At 46.8% G+C, this 21,098-nt stretch overlaps 1 long non-coding RNA gene across 9 annotated transcripts in view; it reads left to right on the forward strand.

The window, feature by feature from the left end:
- LOC309637113 overlaps positions 1-21,098 on the forward strand; it is a 332,604-nt gene that overhangs the window by 237,217 nt on the left and 74,289 nt on the right. For 7 of the 9 annotated variants that reach the window (XR_014250407.1, XR_014250408.1, XR_014250409.1 and 4 more), the window contains 2 exons: positions 11,149-16,538; positions 17,704-17,842. This is a non-coding gene — a long non-coding RNA (uncharacterized lncRNA). The remainder of the gene's footprint in view (positions 1-11,148; positions 16,539-17,703; positions 17,843-21,098) is intronic. The other 2 variants (XR_014250410.1, XR_014250411.1) reach the window with 2 other exon arrangements.

The raw sequence follows: 21,098 nt of genomic DNA on the forward strand, positions 1-21,098 counted from the left end.
CGAGAGCCTGCTTCCTGGTTCATAGACGGCTGTTTTCTTGCTGTGTTCTCATGTGGCAGAAGGGGTCAGGGAGCTCTCTGGGGTCTCTTTTATAAGGACACTAATCCCATTCATGAGGACTTCACCCTCATGACCTAATTCGCTCCCACCTCCAAATGGTATAACATTGGGGGTTAGGATTTCGACATACCCTTAGAGTGGTATGAGCCCTCAGGACTGCACTACAGAGTAAACACAACCTCTATATGGTGGCAAATGTATGTGTCTTTGTTTCATTTGTGGTTGGAGACAAAGTTGATGCTTTTGTCTCATCCCTCCATTGAGCCACTCAGGTGCTGAATAAATACGAAGTCTCCCTGTGTGCAGGGCTCCGTGTTGTGGGCTATAGGGGCTACGCAGATGAAAGAGACATGATTCCATCCTGAAAAGCTTACACAAACCCAGCATAGGGCTGAACATGGTACCCAAATGCCACAAGCTTCCAGGTTGTGAGCTCTGGCTGCAGTGCCCACTGTGGGGAGGGAGTGAGAGAAGGTGGGATGGGGAAGGGGGACTGGGGACTGGTCAGCAAGGGCCTTCCCTCTTGATCGAGGGAGTCATATCAACCAAGGTTGGTGTGGTAGACAGACAATGCTCCCAAAGATGTCTGTGTCCTAATCCCTAGAACCCGTGACTATCTTACCACACATGGTAAAAGGGACTTTGCAACTGTGATTAAATCAAGCCTTTGAGGTGGGGAGATTACCCTGGATTATCCAGGTGGGCTCTGTTAAAAAAATAAAATTTAAGGGGCTTCCCTGGTGGGCCAGTGGTTAAGAATCCGCCTTCCAATGCAGGGGACTCACGTTCGATCCCTGATCAGGAAACTAAGATCCCACATGCCGCAGGGCAACTAAGCCTGCATGCCACAACTACTGAGCCCGTGCACCTCAACTACAGAGCCCGAGTGCCACAAACTACAGAGCCTATGTGCTCTGGAGCCCGCATGCCACAACTAGAGAGAAGCCCACATGCCGCAATGAAGAGCCTGCATGCCGCATCAAAGATTCTGTGTGCTGCAACTAAGACCCGACGCAGCCAAAAATAAATAAATAAATTAATTAAATAAAACAAAATTCAACAGAGTAAATTTGAAGGTCTAATTGGCTTTATTAAGCAATTTATGAATCAGGTAGCATCTCATCTAGCAAGTAGTAGGGTGATACTCTGAGGATGTGTACAAAATGGAAGGTTTTTATAGGCAGAAGGAGGGTGGGGCAAGGAAGTTTTTAGCAAGAGAAAAGAAAGAATTCTTTCCAGCCAGGTCATCTTCTTTTGAGGCGAAGGGAATGACAGGGGTCTTATATGCAGATTGCTTTGCTAGTGCTGATCAGGAAATTTCAGGTTGTCTGTTTAAAGACCACATTCCTAGGAGAGGTTGAAACTGCAATTAAGTCTTTGGTTTGCTGTCATGGGGGCCAATGACTTTATTTTGTGCCTGTTGTTTCTTGCTTTTAAGAGCTCAATGTAGTCACAAGGGTCCTCATAAGAGGGAGGTAGGTCCTCATAACAGGGAGTCAAAGGGAGGAGAAGGCCGTGCATGATGAAAGCAGAAATTGGAGTGATGCAGCCACGAGCCAAAGAGTGATGGCAGCCTTGAGAAGCTTAAAGAGACAAGGAAGAGATTCTCCCCTGGAACCTCCACAAGGAACTTAGTCTCCACCTTGATTTTAGCCCCATAAGACTCATTTTGAACTTCTGACCTCTAGAACTGTGAAAGAATAAATTTGTTTTGTTTTAAGCCACTAAATTGGTACAGGCACCAAGCAACATTAGGAAACTAAAACAGTTGGAAACTCCTCCAGCTGTTATGGTTTCTAACCTAAGGCAAGTTATTAAAATTTTCTACCAGATGCCAGTCTCCTCACCTTTTAAGGAGTTTAACAGTAGTACTTAACTTGTAGGATTTTAAGGATGAACTGAGATAACAAGTGAAGCACCTGCACATAGACAGCTTGTTAGGATTGGTATGCCTACAGGCTATGTGGGGCTCAGTAACCCACTCTCGCCTTCCCTTCCTCTCCCCATCCTGGCCTTTCTCAGTACAGTTTTTCTTCTTTATTACTCTCCCCTCCTGTAGCTGTGTTACCAGAAGATGGACCCTTTCCAGGGCCCAAGAGTGGACTCTTGTCTAACACTTGGAAATGAATTGTCCGAGGAGACACATGTGTTGACAACGCAAAAGGCTACTGGGTGTGTGACTTTCTTCTGATTGGTTGGTAGTGAGGTAACAGGGTGAATCTGCCCTTTGGTATTCAGGAAGGTCTAGAAGGCTGAAGCCTTTTTCCTACAAACAAGAAATGGAAGAAGTGGAAAGGATTCTTACCCAGGAGGGCCCCGCAGGATCCTGCTTGGTTTCCGTTATTGATAAGCTATTAACATTTAAAAATTAGGGACTTCCCTGGTGACGCAGTGGTTAAGAATCCGCCCGCCAATGCAGGGGACACGGGTTCGAACCCTGGTCCGGGAAGATCCCACATGCCGCGGAGCAATTAAGCCCATGCACCACAACTATTGAGCCTGCACTCTAGAGCCCGCGAGCCACAACTACTGAAGCCCGCGTGCCTAGAGCCCGTGCTCCGCAACAAGAGAAGCCACCGCAATGAGAAGCCCATGCACCGCAACAAAGAGTAGCCCCTGCTCGTCACAAGTAGAGAAAGCCTGCGTGCAGCAACAAAGGCCCAACGCAGCCAAAAATAAAATAAATAAATTAATTAATTAATTAAAATAAAATAAAAATTAGTTATCTATTTTATTGTAAGCATATGTAAAAAATGTTCATTTTGTGTACAACATTTAATGAGGTTAACAAGGGAATCTTTGAGATCCATACGTAGCTGGATGTGACTAAGTTTAGGTTTCAGAAGGTATGCGTGAATTTTCTTAGAAGTCTGTCCCTGATTGTTGGAAGTCTGTCATTTCTAACAATGACAGACCCAGAAACACACGTTGTTTTTATACACATATCTTTTTCACAGCTTTATTGAGGTATAACGACATGTAAGGAACTGCACGTATTTAAAATGTCCAATTTGGTAAGTTTTGACATATCTATCTACCTGTGAAATCATCACCATAATTAGGATGATAAACATATCCATCACCCCCACCCCGATTTCCTTATGCCCCTTTGTGATCCATTCCTCCTGCCCCTGTCTGTCCTCCTCTATCCCTTCTTGCCCATTCTCCCTACAGGCAAGCCAAGGATCTGCTTTCTATCACTAGAGATCAGTCTGCATTTTTATAATTGTATATAAATGGAATCATGCAGTATGTATTCTTTTTTGTCTAGTGTCTTTCACTCAATATAAGATTCATCCAGGGTGTCAATAGTTCATTCCTTTTTATTACTGAGTAGTATTCTATTGTATGGATATACACAGTTTGTTTATTCATTCCCCAGATGATGAACATTTGGGTTGTTTCCAGTTTGAGGCTAGTACAGATAAACTGCTCTGGACATTCATGTAAGAGTCTTTGTATGGAATCTGCTTTCATTTCTCTTGGGCAAATACCTAAAAGAGAAATGGCTGGGCCATATGGTAGGTGTATGTATAACTTTTTAAGAAACTGTCAAACTATTTTCCCAAGTGGTTGTACCATTTTACATTCCCAACAGCAATGTATGAGAGTTCCCTACCAATACTTTATCAGGTCAGCCTTTTTCATGTTACTCATTCTGTCAGCGGTATCTCATTGTGGTTTTAATTTAAATTTCCATAATGACTAAAGATGTTGAGCATCTTCTCATGTGCTCATCCATACATCTCCTTTGGTGAAATGTCTTCAAATCTTTTGCTCATTTGGAAAAATTGTGTTGTTTGTATTATTATTGAATTCGTATAGCTCCTTATTCACCCTGGATCCAAGTCCTTTATAAGACATATTCTAAGATTTTCTCCCTGTCCTTGGCTTCTCTTTTCATTCAACAGTATCTTTTGAAGAGCAGAAATTTTTAATTTTGATGAAGTTCAAATTATCAATTTTTTTTTATGAATGGTGTTTTTGATGTCGTGTCAAAAAAAGTCTGCCTACTCTAAGTTCACAAAGATTTACTCTTATATTTTCTTCCAGAAGTTTTGTTGTTTTAGGTTTTACGTTTAGGACTATGATTCATTTTGAGTAAATTTTTGTAAATGGTGGATATATGAATAGAAGTTAATATTTTAAAATATGAATAGCCAATTGTCCCAGCACCATTTATTGAAAAGACCACCCTTTTTCCACTGGAGTGCCTTTGCAACTTTGTCAAAAATTAGTTGACAATATGTGTGGATTCTTATAAATATTTTAATGTACTCTTTCAAGTATAAAATAAGTGATGTATTTAAAATTGCACATTGTATAAATTCTAAGATTATTTTGAAACAGTTCGTTAACAAATGCTCATAAACGAACACAATAAATTCACCTGTCAACGATTTGTGTAATACTTATAAAGGCACTATTTCTTGCTTTTATTAGTACTTTTGCTGGAATGAGTCATGAAAACCACACCTAGCTAAGCCTTGGGGAAACACACCTCAGCATTTTATAAATGCCTCACAGTAAAAATTTGATATTAAACTGGTGCCTTTCCAATTCTTTAACCCCCTCACTTCTCTGCCTCACTGTTCCAGTGGCAACAGCGCCTTCTCTGCGTTGCTCTTAGGGTAGGGACCATACAGAGAGAACAAAGAGTCCCTTTCCTGGCTTTTGAGCTCTTAAGTAGCCTTTTGTAAATCTATTGTAGAGGCCTTGGTATTGAGAGCCACGGATTTCAATTCTAAGGGCAAGGTGCTTGAGAGAAAAAAGGGTATTTTTGAATTTCAAAAGCTTGGCTTTAAATATCAAAAGCCAAAGCCAGAGGGCTCAGAGCACAGATTTTATATCATAAACCAGACTGTGGAGAATAACAGTCTCTTTCTCAGCCCAAAAAGAGATAAGATTTCAACCAGGGGGTGAGGTGGAGTGGAGGAGGGAGAATTGGAAGGAACTCGATTAAAGTTTAAACTGAAACTGGTGGGTCCCTGGGAAGGGGCTCAGCACTCCATCCACTGAGCCGAGGCTGCCATGTTGACTGGAGCCCAGACAGGCCTGAGGGGCCTCAGGGAGAGGGGTGATTGCCTGACCACCCTGCGTGAAGCTTGCATTCTCCAGAACAACACCTCAGCAGTGTGGGAACAGAGGTTGACGATGTTTAGGCCTGAAGGGCCCCCAGCCTCCCAGAATCCTTATGCTCCAGTATCAGCTGGGCACTCCTAAGAAGGGCCCGTCGGTGGCCATCAGGGCCATCAGCCTGGAAGAAGCGTTCTGATTAGGATGAGAAGGATGTGGAGTCAGGGTCACTGACAAGGGGATGCCATTGCTGGACCACAGGAGAGAATCTTGCTTCCCTCTTCCAATGTAAGCATTCCAGAGGCAGCAGGATACTGCTGGAGTGGGAGAAAAATGTGACACTCTTACCGAACATAACTTGGGTCTACTTGCTGCACAGCAAACCAGTCTACTGATACCAGGTTGTGGTAAAGGAAAGTACAGTGTTTATTGCAGGCACCAAGCAGGGAGATTGAGCAGCTCAGGCTCAGAAGACCCAAGCTCCACAATGGCTTTTAGGGGAGGGTTTAAAAGGGGAGGGTTTAAAAGGCAACGGTTGGGGTGAAGGTTGCAGTTTGTGGATTTCTTCTAACTGGCTGGTGGAGAGGTAACAGGGTGGTGTTTCAGGAATCTTAATCATCAACATTCTGGTTCCAATTAGTCTGGGGTTTGGTGCTTGTGGTCAACGTCCTCCACCTGGGTGGGGATCTTTGTTTCTGCAGAACAACTCAAAAGATATGCATTAGATTGTTACGTATATTCCTTGAGGAGGAACTAGGATTCTGTTTTATTGCTGAACTGTTAACATTACTTTTCTTGCTTAATTGCTTTTCCTTTGTTTCTGCATTCCCTCACTTCCCTAATTAGTAACTGCTTGAGTCTGCTCTTTGGAACTGAGGGAAGGCCTTGGAGACTAAAGCCTTTTTCTACAAGACAAGAGACAGGGGACACAGGGGGCCTTTTGTACCCAGGAGGGCCCCCCACAGGGTCCTGCTCGATTTCAACACCAAATCAAATTATTATTGCCAAATGTTCAAACTGAAACCGTGCATCTCAGATTGGGACTTGAATCCATGCTCTAGGACTCAAACCCAGCCAAAACCTAGATTGGGACTTGAACCCATGGTCTTTTAATTGAGATCGCACACCTGGTCTCAGGATTTAATGAAGCTCAGATTCTTGATGTCTCATTGTGGAAAGAATTCAGTGAGAGACAAAGTGATGGGTAAGAAGTGGATTTATTTAGAGAGAAACACTCTCCACAGACAGAGTGTGGGCCATCTCAGAAGGTGAGAGCGGCACCAGGGTATGGGGTTGTCAGTTTTTATAAGGGTGGGTAATTTCATAGGCTAATGAGTGGGAGGAGCATTCCATCTATTTGGGGGAAGGGGTGGGGATTTCCAGAAATTGGGCCACCACCTACTTTTTGACCTTTATGGTCAGCCTTGGAACTGTCATGGCACCTGTGGGTGTGTCATTTAGTGTGCTGATGTGTTACAATGAGCGTATACTGAGGCTTAAGGTCTAGTGGAAGTCTACCATCTTGGAACTATTTGGTTCTAATAGTTTATGTTGTGTCCTCGGGCTATGTCATTCTTTTAAAGGCTGTGCCCTGCCCCCTTCCCTCCTGTTTCAAAACATCTGAATGGAGGTTGTATTCACAGCTCAAACCACAAGTGGGACCTTCTATTTCAGAGCTTCTTGACAGGTGGGAGTAGACATGGAGCCCCTCATCTTTCAGAGTGGCTGGCTGGGGCATGGGGCATGTTCTAGCCCCAGGGCAGTGCCCCCAGTTTTGGGTACCTTTGCCCGTTTATCTCACTGTACTATATAAATACTATTTTCTCTTCATGCTTTGATAGAATGCTAGGAAGTTACTTTATTAGTTTTCTACTGCTGTGTAATGCATTACCACAAACTTAGTGGCTTAAAACAATACGCATTTATTATCTCACAGTTTCCATAGGTGAGGAGCCTGGGCACGGGTTCTCTGCTCAGGGTCTCACAAGGCTGAAATTAAGGTGTCTGCTGTTGTGTTCTCATCTAAAGCTTGGGAGCCTCTTCCAAACTGTTGGCAGAATTCAGTTCCTTGTGGTTGTAGGACTGAGATCCCCATTTTCTTGCTGACAGTCAGCCTGGCTCCTTAGCTCCTAGCAGGAGAGTCTCCATTCAGTCTGCTATGAAGGAGACTTATGTAGTGTGACATACTCACAGGAGTAACTATCCCAGCATATTCACATGTCCTGCCCACACTCAAGGGGAGGGAATTTTACAGAATGTGTGCACCAGCAGGCTGCAGTCTTGGAGGTCATCTTAGGACTCTGCCCACCATGGCCACCCAGCTATGGAACATGCCCGGAACCAAGATTATCATCACAGGCAAAGGGAAAACTGCCCCCATGGAATGAATCATACAGGGACAGTGGGAAACAAAAATGTTATGAGTATATCCATGAATTGTTCTTGTTCATAATCCAGTTACATATTTGGGGAAGGGGAAAATTTCCTTTCCCCCTTCCCTTCTTTGGTTCTTTTGGCTGGTCAAATAATTAAAACGACATAAGACAGATTAGCATGAGGAAATTAATATTAATTTGTATGTACAGGAACCCCACATACATGAGAGGTTCAGAGACACAAAGGTAAAATGAGGTATATATGCCATCCTGAGCTAAGGAATGGGAGAGGGACCTGGGGACCTCAAAGACAGGAGGGTCGTTCACAGGGTACAAGAAGAAGAGCAGATGTTGGGTAATTAGATGTTTGCCATAAGATGGACCCACGTAGATAAAATTTATCTGTGGGAGTAACTTTCTCTGGGAAAAATCCCCAATTCAAATTCTTCTAGGTAGTAGAAGGGCAGTAATTTCTTTTGAGTCCACAAGGTCTTGATTGTCTTTAGCTCAAAATAACACACTTGCCAAAGTGGCTTACTGTGGGGAAGCCTGTTCTGAACCCCTATACATGCGACGTAAACATTTTTACTTGGGCTTGGTTTTCATGAGATGGCTCAAGCCTGTCAATCGCAAGTAACCAATGATCCTGTGTAAATAGTGAGGGCTCCAGAATTTCTGCATTGGATGGATTTCAGGGAGGTAACTTGGTTGAAGAGAATGGACAAGGAACTTTTCTTAAGTCACAAACTGTTTTTATTTAGAATGAATGATTAGGGCTTCCCTGGTGGCGCAGCGGTTAAGAATCTGCCTGCCAATGCAGGGGACACGGGTTCAAGCCCTCCCGTGCGACACAACTACTGTGCCTGCGCTCTAGAGCTCGTGCTCCGCAACAAGAGAAGCCACCGCAATGAGAAGCCTTCACACTGCAAGGAAAAGTAGCCCCCACTCGCCGCAACCAGAGAAAAGCCCGCGTGCAGCAACAAAGACCCAATGCAGCCAAAAATGAAATAAAAAATAAAATAAAATAAATTTATAAAAAAAAAAAAGAATGAATGATTATTGGACTTACTTTCGGAAATCATTGAAGGGGAAGATGGTAAAGCCATCTCTAAGTCAATTTTTGTATATTCCACCAGTGAATGTATCAGTGAACTTTGGAGAAATATGCCTAACCCTTCTAGATGCATAGATTGAGTTCTGGGTATCCTGGTACATGATATCGCTGAGGTTGACACGACGGCATAGTGAGAAGTGAAAAGTGCATCAGAATCACAAGCCCGGGTTCTAGTTCCAGGTCTGTCTGCCTGTGGCTGGCTGTGTGACTTTGAGCAAATCACTCTCCCTCTCTGAGTTTCTGTAAAACAAGGGGTTAAGACAAAATGTTTTCCAAGGGCCAGCCCATCATGCTCTTCTCTATGTCCTTGATGCCAAAGGCATCCTGGATTTCCGAAAAATCTGAACACCCAGGAACGAGAGACTCCCAGGCTGTCAGGCCATTCTGAGGACACTTGTCTCTAGATAAGTCAATATTCATTCTGATGCAGCCAGACTGGGCTCTTTTCTGCTTATGAATGTCTCTACAAAGAGATGCCATGGCCTCTTCCTCTACTCGTATTTCACCATCACCCACACCAGTTCCACTCCTAGGATGATTCCCCATTATCCCACCAAGGCCACTTGGCCGTATATGACACCGTGTTACACCAACATCTGAATTAGTAGCTGGAAATGCAGTAAAATTTGTAGCTGCCATAGTGGGCTCGCAGGTTAGGAACAGGGGAGAATACATTTATTCAACAGAGATAAAATTCTTCCAACCAGCATTGCCTGAGTATCTCCTATACAAGGAGCACTAGCTTAGGTCCTGCTATATATAGATATATAAACACAAAACCCTGGCCTTTGTTCTTAGAAGCTTCTAATCTCTGGGAACAGTGGAGCAGAAAAGCAGAATGGGCTTCTAGGGCTCCCCAGGCCCATTTAACTCCATAGAGGGGACCATCCTCGGGACCAAGCATCCGTTCCAGGTTTATAGGAGCTTGTGGTAAACAGGCTGAGGCAGAGGACTGGGTCCTTAGGGAGCCACCTCCATCTGTGTGATGGTCTCTTTCATGTGCCAACTTGACTAGGCTACAGTCTCCAGTGATTCAGTCAAACACTAATCTAGGTGTTGCTGTGAAGGTCTAATGTAGATGTGATTAAAATACATAATCAGGTGACTTTAAGTAGGGGAGGTTATCTTAGATAATCTGGACAGGCCTGATGCAATCCACTGAATTTAAAGGCAGAACTGAGGATTCCCTTAGAGAAGAAGACATTCCACCCGTGGGCAGCAGCTTCAGGCCGTGCTCCAGAGTTCCAGCCTGCCCTACACATTTCAGACTTGCCTAGCCAGCCGCTACAATCTTGTAAGCCAATTCCTTGCAATAAATCTCTTAATATACACCTCCTACTGGTTCTGCTTCTCTGGTTAAACCCTGACTAATGTAGAGTTTGGTACCAGAAGTGGGGTGAATGCATTTGTGTTTTGCTTGTAGGATGGACATGTATCTTTGGGCATCAGGAGGCAGACTAGTAGGCAGAATAATGTCCCCCAACCTCCACTGAAGACGTCCACACTCTAATCCCTGGAACCTGTGAATATACCATTTAATATGGCAAACGGGAATTAAAATTGCACGTGGAATTAAGGCTTCTAATTAGCTGACCTGAGAACAGGGAGATTATTCTGGATTATTCAAGTGGGTCCAATGTAATCATCAGGGCTCTTAAAGGTAGAAGAAAGAGCAAAAGGGGACAAACCAGAGAGATGGCAGCTTGAGAAAAACTTGGCCCAATGTTACTGGTTTTGAGGGTGGAGGAGCTAAGGAAAGTGGGAAGCTTCTAGAAGCTGCAAAAAGCCAGGGAATGGATTCTCCCCTAGACCTTCCAGGAGGGAATGCAGCTCTGCTGACACCTTGGTTTTAACCCAGTGAAACCCATTTTGAACTTCTGACCTCCAGAACTGTAAGAGAACAAATCTGTGCTGTTTTAAGCCACTAAACTTGTGGTAATTTGTTATAGCAGCGATAGGAAACTAATACAATTCCCCTCTCTCTCAGCAGTGAACCATCAACTGCCTCACCGCCATTGCCATCGGGGTAGGGAATTGTTCTTTCCCTGCCACCCACAGGGCAGCCAGCCCCCCATCCAGCCTCTGCCTTCCCCCTGCCTCAGCAGCTCCCCCACCAGGGCACTCAGTGCAGTGCTCAGCTCTTTGACACAGCCTTACCCACCCCACAGTCTGGACAAATCTGGAAAGGTCCAGAGCCTGTAGCTGTAGTATCAGAGTTGGAAGTTTATCAATATTTGTGTAAAAAAGGGAGGAAGGAAAGGAGTGCAGTGAACACCACCCTATTCTTTACCCTCCCCACCAAGACAGTTCCCACACCAGATGCACTGTCTATTTGTAGGCTATTGACACCAGAAGACACTTAAGAGAAATTATACAAGGCTGCCTCTTATAATTTTTTTTTTTAAAGTGTTTCACTCTCTCTCCAAGCTTATGAGGCCATTGGGATACTCTAGCTTTATAGCCTCATGTTATTTTGTTATTGGAAGGAAACATTTCTTCAGCTTCACGCACTTTCTCTTTCAGGAGAATGCATCAAGTGCATGTTTATAACACTCTATGGAAGGAATCTTCTCTTGCCATATGCAGAGCCTAAAACCCCATGACAACTGTCTAGAAGGAGAGCAAGGGCTAAAAGGCAGTTTCATTTTTTTCCTTTTCCCCTTTCCTCCTTTCCTTCCTTCCACAAATATTGATAAAGTTCCAGCTCTGGTTCTGACACTGTTGTAGAATGTGTACTTGTATTCGTTTCCCAAGGCTTCTGGAAAGCATTCATCTCACGTGGAGAGCAGCAGGGCATCAGGGAGTGTCCAGGCTTGGCTCAGTGGACAGCTCCATTCTGCCGTTGAGAACCCAGGTCCTTCCCATCTTCCTGCTCTGCGGTCCCCAGCATGTTGGCCGTGACCCCTCACAGTGGGAGGTGCCCTCCTGCACAGACAGCACAGCCTTCGGTGGAAGACGAGGACACGTCTCTTCCTGTATGTCTCTCTCTATCAGCAAGGAAACCCTTCCTTGAAGACCCCAGCAGATGTCCTCTTATTCCTCACTGGCCAGGTTTGGGTCCCCTGCCCCTTCCTAAATGAATCACTGACAAGGGGAATGAATTTACCATGATTGGCTCTGATGAATCCAGACTTACCTTTGCGCCACGTGGGAGAGAGTTGGACGCCTGAAAGGCAACTCTGGGTAGGCAACAAACAGCATCTGCTACAGAAGATCTTGTAGTGGCTCTTGTGGGAATTCAGCCTAGAAAGCCTGGTGACCTGGGTTAAGAGATTACCAGCAAGACAACAGGGAGAAAGAGCTTATAAACTACTAAGGAGACAGCATGACCAGAACTTGGTGACTAATCGGGTGAGGAGGTTAGAGAGCAGAAGAGGGTGACCAGGTTTTTGCATGGGCAACTGGAAAGGAGACCAACTGGGGCAGCTTCTCTCTTGCTTCTTCATTCGCACACTCAATGAATATTACTAATCGTGTTTCATGAGCCAGGCACTTCCACTGGAGTATTTTTTTTTTAATAAATTTTTAAATTTATTTTTATTTATTTTTGGCTATGTTGGGTCTTCGTTGCTGCACGCAGGCTTTCTCTAGTTGTGGCGAGCGGGGGCTACTCTTCCTTGCGGTGCGTGGGTTTCTCATTGTGGTGGCTTTTCTTGTTGCGGAGCACCGGCTCTAGGTGCCTGGGCTTCAGTAGTTGTGGCACGTGGGCTCAGTAGTTGTGGCTCGTGGGCTCTAGAGCGCAGGCTCAGTAGTTGTGGCGCATGGGCTTAGTTGCTCCGCAGCATGTGGGATCTTCCCGGACCAGGGATCGAACCCGTGTCCCCTGAATTGGCAGGCGGATTCTTAACCACTGCACCACCAGGGAAGCCCCTGGAGTATTTTTAGAGATGATATTTTTAGATGAGGAAATGGAGGCTTAACAAAATGAAGCAATTTATCCAAGATCACTCCACTGGTGAGTAAGCAGTGGGCCTGGATTTGAATCTAGGTCTTTCTGTCTGACTCTAAAACCCATTTTATTGCCACAATTCCATCCTGCCTCTGCTAAATGAGCATAAATCACCGTCCTTGCACCATAAAGAACAAGAGAGTTAAGTACACAAGTAAATATACTAAATGGCAGAATGTGATAAGCACTGAAAAGGAATTAGAAGGAACTAATGTTTTTGAAATCCTACTATACGAATACATTACATCAGTTATCTCTTAATCCTTGTGACAACCCTAGGAGGTGGTTTTACTCTCCCCTCCACAGGTAAAGAACCATTCTGGGCAGACTATAATAATGATCGGGTACTGGGTGACATGCTTTGCGTGTAAGCCTCACGACCACCCATGAAGGATGTGCCCACCCAATTTGAGAGGCCAAGAAATGCTCCCCGGGGCACACAGCTCAGGTCCATCTTGGATCTTTTCATGCCCCGTCACTGGGGTTCAGAGCTTACAAGACATGTCCCTGCTCCTCAACTCACTCGATCCTCTCTAAAACCTCTTGCAGTGAGAATTATTATTATCCTATTTCATAAATTTTCACACTGACATTTTTTCTCACTTTAACATCTCTGACATTGGGATGGGTCTTACAATTGATGGCATGTCATAGTTTAATTGGTAGCATTTACTTTTTTTTCTTAGTGGTAAATAAAACAATGATGGGTCTTAAAATCAACAGTATCTTAGAGTTAAGAAAATACAGAATCATGCCTGTTTTGCAGATAATGAGGCTGAAGTTCAGAGAGATTTGGTGGCTTTTCACGGTCACATGGCTCTGTTGTTGTTGTCAACGCAGGCTGGAGGAGCCATGGGAAAGTCAGGGCCATGCAAAAAGCCACAGTACCCCTGGCCAGAGCATCTTCTCTGCTTTCAGGGGGTTTGATTTCCAAGCACATCACAGCTTGCCGCTCTCATTTTTCTACAGGGAAAGGAAGCTCTGCCCTGTCCCAGGATGAGCTTCAAAGGGACTCTGTTCCCTCCTCATTCCTCCCCACCACGGGCAGAGCGGGAGTGTGGCTAGGACCAGAGTTACACGCATCTGGGATCAAAAGAGTCCCCATCTCTCCGGAGCACCCAGGGGCCTTGACTGAACTCCAACTCCGGTCTGCTGAGTGATCAGTTGACAAAATACATCTGGGCAACGAGGAGGTCTCGGTGATCAGCTGTCATCTCCCCTAAACACCCCTGATACATTTTCTCTCTTCATTACCCATGAGGTGTCAACCCTTCCGTGGTGATCCACAACCTGACACACCCGCTTCCCTGTGGCTGGAAGGAAGTCACGCTGCTGGGGAAGGAGGTGGAAGTAGGGAAGGCATCCTGTCTGGAGACCAAGAGAGAGGGAAGAGGAGGAAAAGGAGAAGAAAGCTGCTGGAGGGAAAGGTGTGAACTGGCAGCTGGTGTTGCCTTGTCTTTATACCAAGTCTAATTCCAAAGCTGAGCCCTGGACCCAAAGCCAGGTGTGGGGTGAACGCAGAGAGCACAAAGTAGGCATGGCAATGCTTGTCCAGCACCTAGTCCTACACACACACACACACACACACACACACACACACACACACACACACACTCACTTGCACGCACGCACTGCCTGAGTCAATCTCTTTCCTTGCTTCCTGCCTGGAACTCTCCCCCTGGTTACGAGCAACATATGAGAGTATTTGCTATTCTCTTTTAGGATTTTCCACAGATAATGTGAGATCCCAAGGGTCACCTTACCTAGATGCAATCGTCCACCTCCACTGTATCTATATCTCTTCAGCTCTAGAGTTCCTCCAGAAAAATTCCCGAACTCCTTTGTCTGATATTCAACTCCCCCCTACAATCTAGCCCCTATCCGTATTCCCCAATGTAATAAGCAATACTCTTTAATCTTAATATTGCGCTCCGGTAGAACATATTTCCCAACTGGACCAGAAGCATGCTATACAAAAATTCTACCTCTGTGTCTTTTGTAACTCCATGCTTCTGCCAATAACGCCCTTCTCTCTTGCTGCATCCTGTAGAGCTCAAGTCCTACTTGTCCTAGGGAGACCCTGCCTGGGCCCAGCCTCTAGCTGCTCCTGCCCACAGCTGGAGTGCTGGTCCTTCCTATGAAGGGGAGCCTCACCGTGTGTCCAGGCCAGAGGGACTCAATGAGTGAGGAGGGCTACTCCAAAGGGGCCCAGGGGAGAACCCTCCGCAATCCTCTTTGCTGGCCCCACCTCGATGCCGTGTACCAGTTCTGATGACATTGTTTATGCACCTGAATTCTAGTTCTGGCAGGAGAGAGCTCTGTCCTGTGTGTCCACCGAGCCTCATTCCAGGGTTCAGTTGAATCCCGGTCCTTAAACATGAGCCTCTACATTCTTCTTGGAACTCTCACCCTGGACCAAGATGGAGACAGCTCTGTCCCTTGGTACCTGCTTGTTCACCAGACTGGGCCTCAAATGTCATCATTCTCAGCTGGGTCAGCTTCCGCAGCACCTAGCCCAGCCGAGGGGCACGTAAGTGCTGGCTCCCTGCCCCATCCTGCCTTCCCCATCCTGCTCTCAGGGACTGACTCTGCTCTGCTCTGGCAAATCCCAACAGCCCATGAGGCCCTCTGACTGCTGTGGTCACCAGGGCTTTCTCCATGCCATTCTCTTGCTTCTTAAGTGATGAGTATAGGAAGCAATGCTATCTTTGTATAGACATGTCCTGTTCCCTCGACTTCCTTGTACATTCCTTGAGATCAGAGACCCTCTGCCAAGCCCCCGCCTCATACGCAGTGGGTGCAGTGAATGCACATTGACGATGCAAATGTTGAAGTCCTCAGCAAGTCCTTGCTGATACATCGCCTAAACTCTTCCTTCTCTGATGATTCAGTCCATTCTCTGCCTTCAGCTCCCACTCGTCTTCTTTTTCCTTCTTGAGGATCCCTCTTCCCTTTCTGCCTTCATTCATAATTAACTCTTAGTGGGTTAGATGAGAATTTTCTAGGGCAGGAACTGTGGGTTGCTCATGTCTGTCTCCCAGTGTCTGGCATGGTACCTGTCATAGCAGATAACCGGAGAACAGCTGACTAGAATTGTGCAATTGAGCTCAAGAAACATGTCTTGAGCCCCTAACGTGTACAAAGCATGTGCTAAGTATCTTAGGTTCCAGAAAGATAATAAAACCAAGGTTAGGGTATCTAACCTTCAGGAAACTGGGCAAGGCCAAGGCAATAATAGTTCCCAATTAATTGCAAAAAAGTGCCACATGGGTTGAAGTTGCCTTTTAGATAAGGATTATCAACTGGTGAGATAGAGATGGTAGTCTCAGAAGAACGTGGGACTCCTTCATGGTTATTAGGACATGAACAGAATTCTCCATGAGCACTTAGTTGCCCTTTTGGGGACACACAAACCCTTTGCTTGTCTCCTGGTGAAGTTCAAGGTCTTCAATACTGTGACTGGCAGGTCATGGTTAGGGAAAGGCCAAGAGCCACGCACCTTGGAGGACCCCAGCCCCCACTGGCCCCAGCTTTTCCTCTTCCTTCAGGTAAAGAGTAAGGAGTCTGATGGGAGGAGACAGCCTGCCAGTGGCCGCCTGAGTGGTAGCAGGCAGTCTTGTCAGCCATTACCCTGCTGGAGTAATCCTCGAACCCGCGCGCCTCTTCATTTGATCTGCCCGAGTCTGCAGGAGACCGTCAAATGCTTTTGGCTAATATCATATGCACGCATAATTAGATGGCAGCAGTTACCATCTGGGTTCCTAGCTCTTGTTCCAACATCCAGGCCCTGGGCAAGGAGCTGGTGGGAGTGAGGAAGGGAGGTCTCCCCGAGCCCTGCTCATCCTCTGTCAGCCTCCCAGAGAGCAGATTGGAAGCCTGGAGCCTGGGACTGCAGCCCCGTGCAAGGACAGCGATGATCAATGAAGAGTGACAACGGGCAGGTGGCAGAGGGGATCTCGCCACGGTAGTGTCTCTGCCAGCTCGTGGGTTGGCATGGCACCGCGGGCCGGTGGGTTGCCATGGGCATGGGGGATGAAGGTTCGTGGGCAGCCCTTGTATCAGAGAGGAAGCCAAGAGTAGGTTGGAGGGTTCTCAGAGCAGTGGCAGGGCCGATGAGATGCCACCTGCCCCGCCCCTGGCACCGGGTTCTTCCACTTCCCGACTGCTGGAGCTCCCTGTGGTGCCAATGACACAGGCATATGCTTGGCCAGGCCTGGCTGACATTTTCCTGAGGCTGGTGCTCAGGCTTCCCGGATGCGCAGGACAGGTGGAGATGAAGGGAATCAAGGCAGCCTTGGGGGGAGGCTCTTCGGTGCCGAAGAGGCTGAAAAGCGTGGACAAGCATGGCCCCAAGCCCTCAGACATTTCCTTATTTTGTATCCCTTGATGTGGGGAGGGTCCAGCAAGAGCAGGTTGGTACAGTCCCATGCAGCACATGCCACCTGCTGTGCCCACGTTTAATCAACCAGTCGATTCAAGTGGGCATCCAGCAGCTTCTGCCCAGAGGCGGTGAGACAGCACCTAGTGGAAAGATCATTCATGGCCTTTGGAGTAGGTGGGGCTGGGTCTGAAGCCCAGCTCTGCCTTTTCCAGCTGAACGCCCTGGGTTAAGTTATTTAACTACCCTGTGATTCTTGCAGCAAAATGAAGTTGTGAGGACTGAAGGGGTACCTGGCACATAGATACTCAGAAAATGTTGGCTTGATTTTTCCTTTCCTTCAGCGTAGAATTGCATCTGTTAAGGCTTCTGCATTTTCTGTTCTTTCCTGATTGGCAAAGGAATAAAGTGAAAAAAAAAGTCATAGCCCCTAGAGAGCTCTAGGCTCAGCTGTTTGGCTTCAGGAGACTGTGTGTGGTCCATTCTGGCCAAAGAACCACCCAGCACTTCCAATGACCTGTTCTCCACTACTTGCCCCAAGGCAGAACACGGGCTCCCCTTGTGCTGTCCCATAGTACCATGGGTACGTATCCATCACGGCACCGAGCGCTTGACCGAGCACCGGTCATTGTTTGTGTTGTACTTGTGTTGGAATCCTTAGTCTCTTGCACAAGTCCTGGCAAATGGTAAGAGTTTGAGAAATGTCTGTAAAGTGGCTGACTGTGGTCTAACTGAGCTGATCTCACCATAGACTCAAGCTGGGCTGTCAGGAGCAGACTGAAGGAAAATGGGAAGAAACCAAGCTGAAGATGGAAGGGAACCAGGAGACTTCTGAAGTCCAACACATCATAGTGGGAAGAGCATGGATTTTAGACTCAGCTGCCCAAAAGGTAGGCTCTGACAAAATAGTTGTATGATCTTGGGGAAGTTATTTTTTTTAATTGAAATTAATTAATTAACTTGGCTGCATTGGGTCTTCGTTGCTGTGCGCGGGCTTTCTCTAGTTGCGGCGAGTGGGGGCTACTCTTCGTTGCGGTGCGCGGGCTTCTCATTGCGGTGGCTTCTCTTGTTGTGGAGCATGGGCTCTAGGTGCGCGAGCTTCAGTAGCTGTGGCACGCATGCTCAGTAGTTGTGGCTCTTGGGCTCTAGAGCACAGGCTCAGTAGTTGTGGCACATGGGCTTAGTTGCTCTGCAGCATGTGGGATCTTCCCGGACCAGGGCTCAAAGCCATGTCCCCTGCATTGGCAGGTGGATTCTTAACCACTGCACCACCAGGGAAGTCCCTTGGGGAAGTTATTTAACCACTCTGAACCTCGGTTTCCTCATCACTACAATGGATATAGTACCTGACTCACAGGGTTATATAGGCTTAAAAAAACAAATTATGCAAAATTTGCCACATAGTAGGTACTCAGTAAAATGGTGGCTAAAACGATTATACTTTAAGCTATGAGCTGGCATCTCCTGACCCTTAGAGGTCTGTTAAAGTTGCCCAGAACTTCAAATCTGTGGCCTGTGAGATGAACCTGTGATTTCTTGATCTCGTTCACTTAGTGTTTCATGCCTCAGATGCTCCACTCCCAGGCCTGTCTGCATCCTCTCCTTGGCTGGTGTCCATATACCGTCTAATCACTTCCGGGATTTGCTGAGTTTTTGATGTAGACTTGATGAAGTTTAGAGGAGGCAGGGATTGAAGAGATGGTTCACTCTCAACCTTTGGCCATCTTGCCAGCTCTTTCTCTTTCTTTTCTTTTTTTCTCTTCCCTCTTCAGAGTATCAAGCAAATTCCTGCCTCAAGTAGAACAGTTCTGTTCATTTCCAGACCTCTTGGGGGCACTCATCTTCTCTTGAGAATTCTGGAGAATGAAGAATTCTCCATCTGTTACCCTGATGGTTATCACCTCACTCAGCAATGTGGATGGTTCTTGGTAAAAGGACCACTAGACCCTCCATTCCTAAGTTCTAGGAAGTCTTGGGATGATTTTCGCCTTTATTCAAGTTGGTGTCAGAGAGTAGGGTCAGCTATAGGGTGGGGTTAAGGAGTTGTCAGGGCTGGAAGTCAGGTTTTATTGTGGATACAAATGATGCGTCTGGTCGATGTAGGGACCCAGCCGGCAAATAGGAGTTCTAGGGAATTGCATCCAGAACCATGCACAGGGCAGGGAGTTGGCAAGAGCTAGGCAGGGGTGCATTAGGGCTCCAGCCAAGCAGGGCATGGCTTTACTGCCATAGAGAACTGAAAGAGTGAGCAGGAAACCTAGGCTGAAGACCAAGTCTTCAAGTGGGCTAGGCCCACCTAGACTAGGAAAACAGCCCTTTGCTTTTAAATTCTGTGTTTCTTGCTCATGTGAGAGGCTATGGGATTACGTTTCTCTATGCTCATGATGCTGAGGTGTGAGATGTGCTTCTTCCTAGAGATACTTGCTGGATATTCCCTGCCTTAATTACCCAGGCAAGAGGTCGGTTCTGGGACAGAACCTAGAAATCAGAAGGCAGGTCTTAGATAGGTTGGAGGGTAAATCCCATCTCACTTACTTGGACATGGATCTCCAGGATCCCGGAAGAGAGGGGGAAAGGCAGTTTCTGGCAAGGGTCCAAGCCAGGGTCCATCCTTGTGCGGGGCAACTGTGTGAGGGCTCCACAATGAACATGAGCCAATTGTAGGTCTTGAGCCAGATGATCTGGTTTTGTATTACTTTGGGTTTATTCCCCTTTGTTCCTCCTGAGCTTTTGGTAAAGTTTTCTGTAACATTGTAGCTTGATCTCACTATACTGTAGAGAGTAAAGAAAATGTTCCTCCCTACACTTGGGGTTGCAAGGTAAAGTGGGAAATCACCCTGAGCTCCAGGCTTCATCTTCTCCAGAGGCCTAGGTGGTCCAGGGCACCGTGAGATCCCAGTTCCCTTTCACCCCAGCAGTTCTCCCATCACAAAATGTGGCAGATTGGAGTTTCAGCTTGCTAGGGAAGATGGTCGTTTCTTGATCGTTGGCAGTGGCGAGGCTGTGACTCAGAGTATACGGGCTTCTTGAGCACAATATTTATTGAGTCTGCAGCAGCTCAATCCATCCCTTTGGCAACTGAGGCCCTGAAGCTCTCTGCACCCTGATGAGGCTCATCTTCAGAACATGGGTTGGGGGCTGGGTCTACCATGGAAGGACCTCGGGCTGCGGCTGGGCAGGGATGCAGTTGGCAGGGGGCATGGAATCAACCTCCCATCCCCTCCCTGGCTACCCAAGCTCAGTTCCCAGCCTGGCAGCTGGGAACTGGCAGCCTGCCCTTCTCTGAGTTCTGGGTCTGTGCTCACTGCCTGCACTGAGGGGTCTCAGAAAGGTCCTTCCCTTACCTCCCTGCCAGCAATGTGCCCCAGAGGCCTGTGCCAGCCCAACCCGAGCTGGCCTTGAGTGTCAAGGGCCAGAGGAGGACCTCTAAACACAGAGCCCTTTTCAGGAGAACTCATCACAAGTCCACATCCAATTAGGGAGAGCAGGCTGGATGAGACAATGGTCCATACCCCCTGTTAAGTAACATCCCTAATTGATGACAGGGATGGTGTAGCAGCTTGGAAGCCAGCTCAGATTGTGTTTTTAAAATTCTCCTTTCTCCTGGGCTGCCTGCCAGAACTCCATGGCACGGCTCTTCAGGAGAACAAAGGAGGCTTTGAAAATCTTTCTCCCCCCCTCCTTCAAATGCTTATCTGAAAGGACATCTTTTCCCCTTAGTTGCCGCAATCATAAAAGCACAGGTGATAAACTGCTTCTTTGTAATCATCAATTGTGAGGGTTTCCCCCCTCCCCCCAAAAAAGCAGGAATTGCTGCAGCAGCCGCAAGAGAGAGAGGGCCATCTTGGCGCGCACACTGATGCCTACCAAGCCTCTGGAAAGGAGAGGGAGGGGGAAATGAACTTTGTTCAGTGACAACTTTTATCTCCAGGTCTTGGGCTGTTGAAATGTCAAGCCAGGGCTGGATAGGATTTCCTGACAGTGGCTGTGCCGCTGCCTGACTCAGGGGGATAGAGGGCTGGCGGTGGGTGGCAGGGCGCCTGAAGTGATCAGAACGCATCTTGAATTCTTGAAGCTAGAGTTGGGTCTTGGTGGGACTATGTTCCCAGGGAGGAAGGCTGCAGGGAGAGGCCGTCAGATCCCGTG

The sequence above is a fragment of the Balaenoptera physalus genome, assembly GCF_965194825.1.
Source record: "Balaenoptera physalus genome assembly, chromosome: 10".
In the NCBI taxonomy this organism is placed as follows: Eukaryota; Metazoa; Chordata; class Mammalia; order Artiodactyla; family Balaenopteridae; genus Balaenoptera; species Balaenoptera physalus.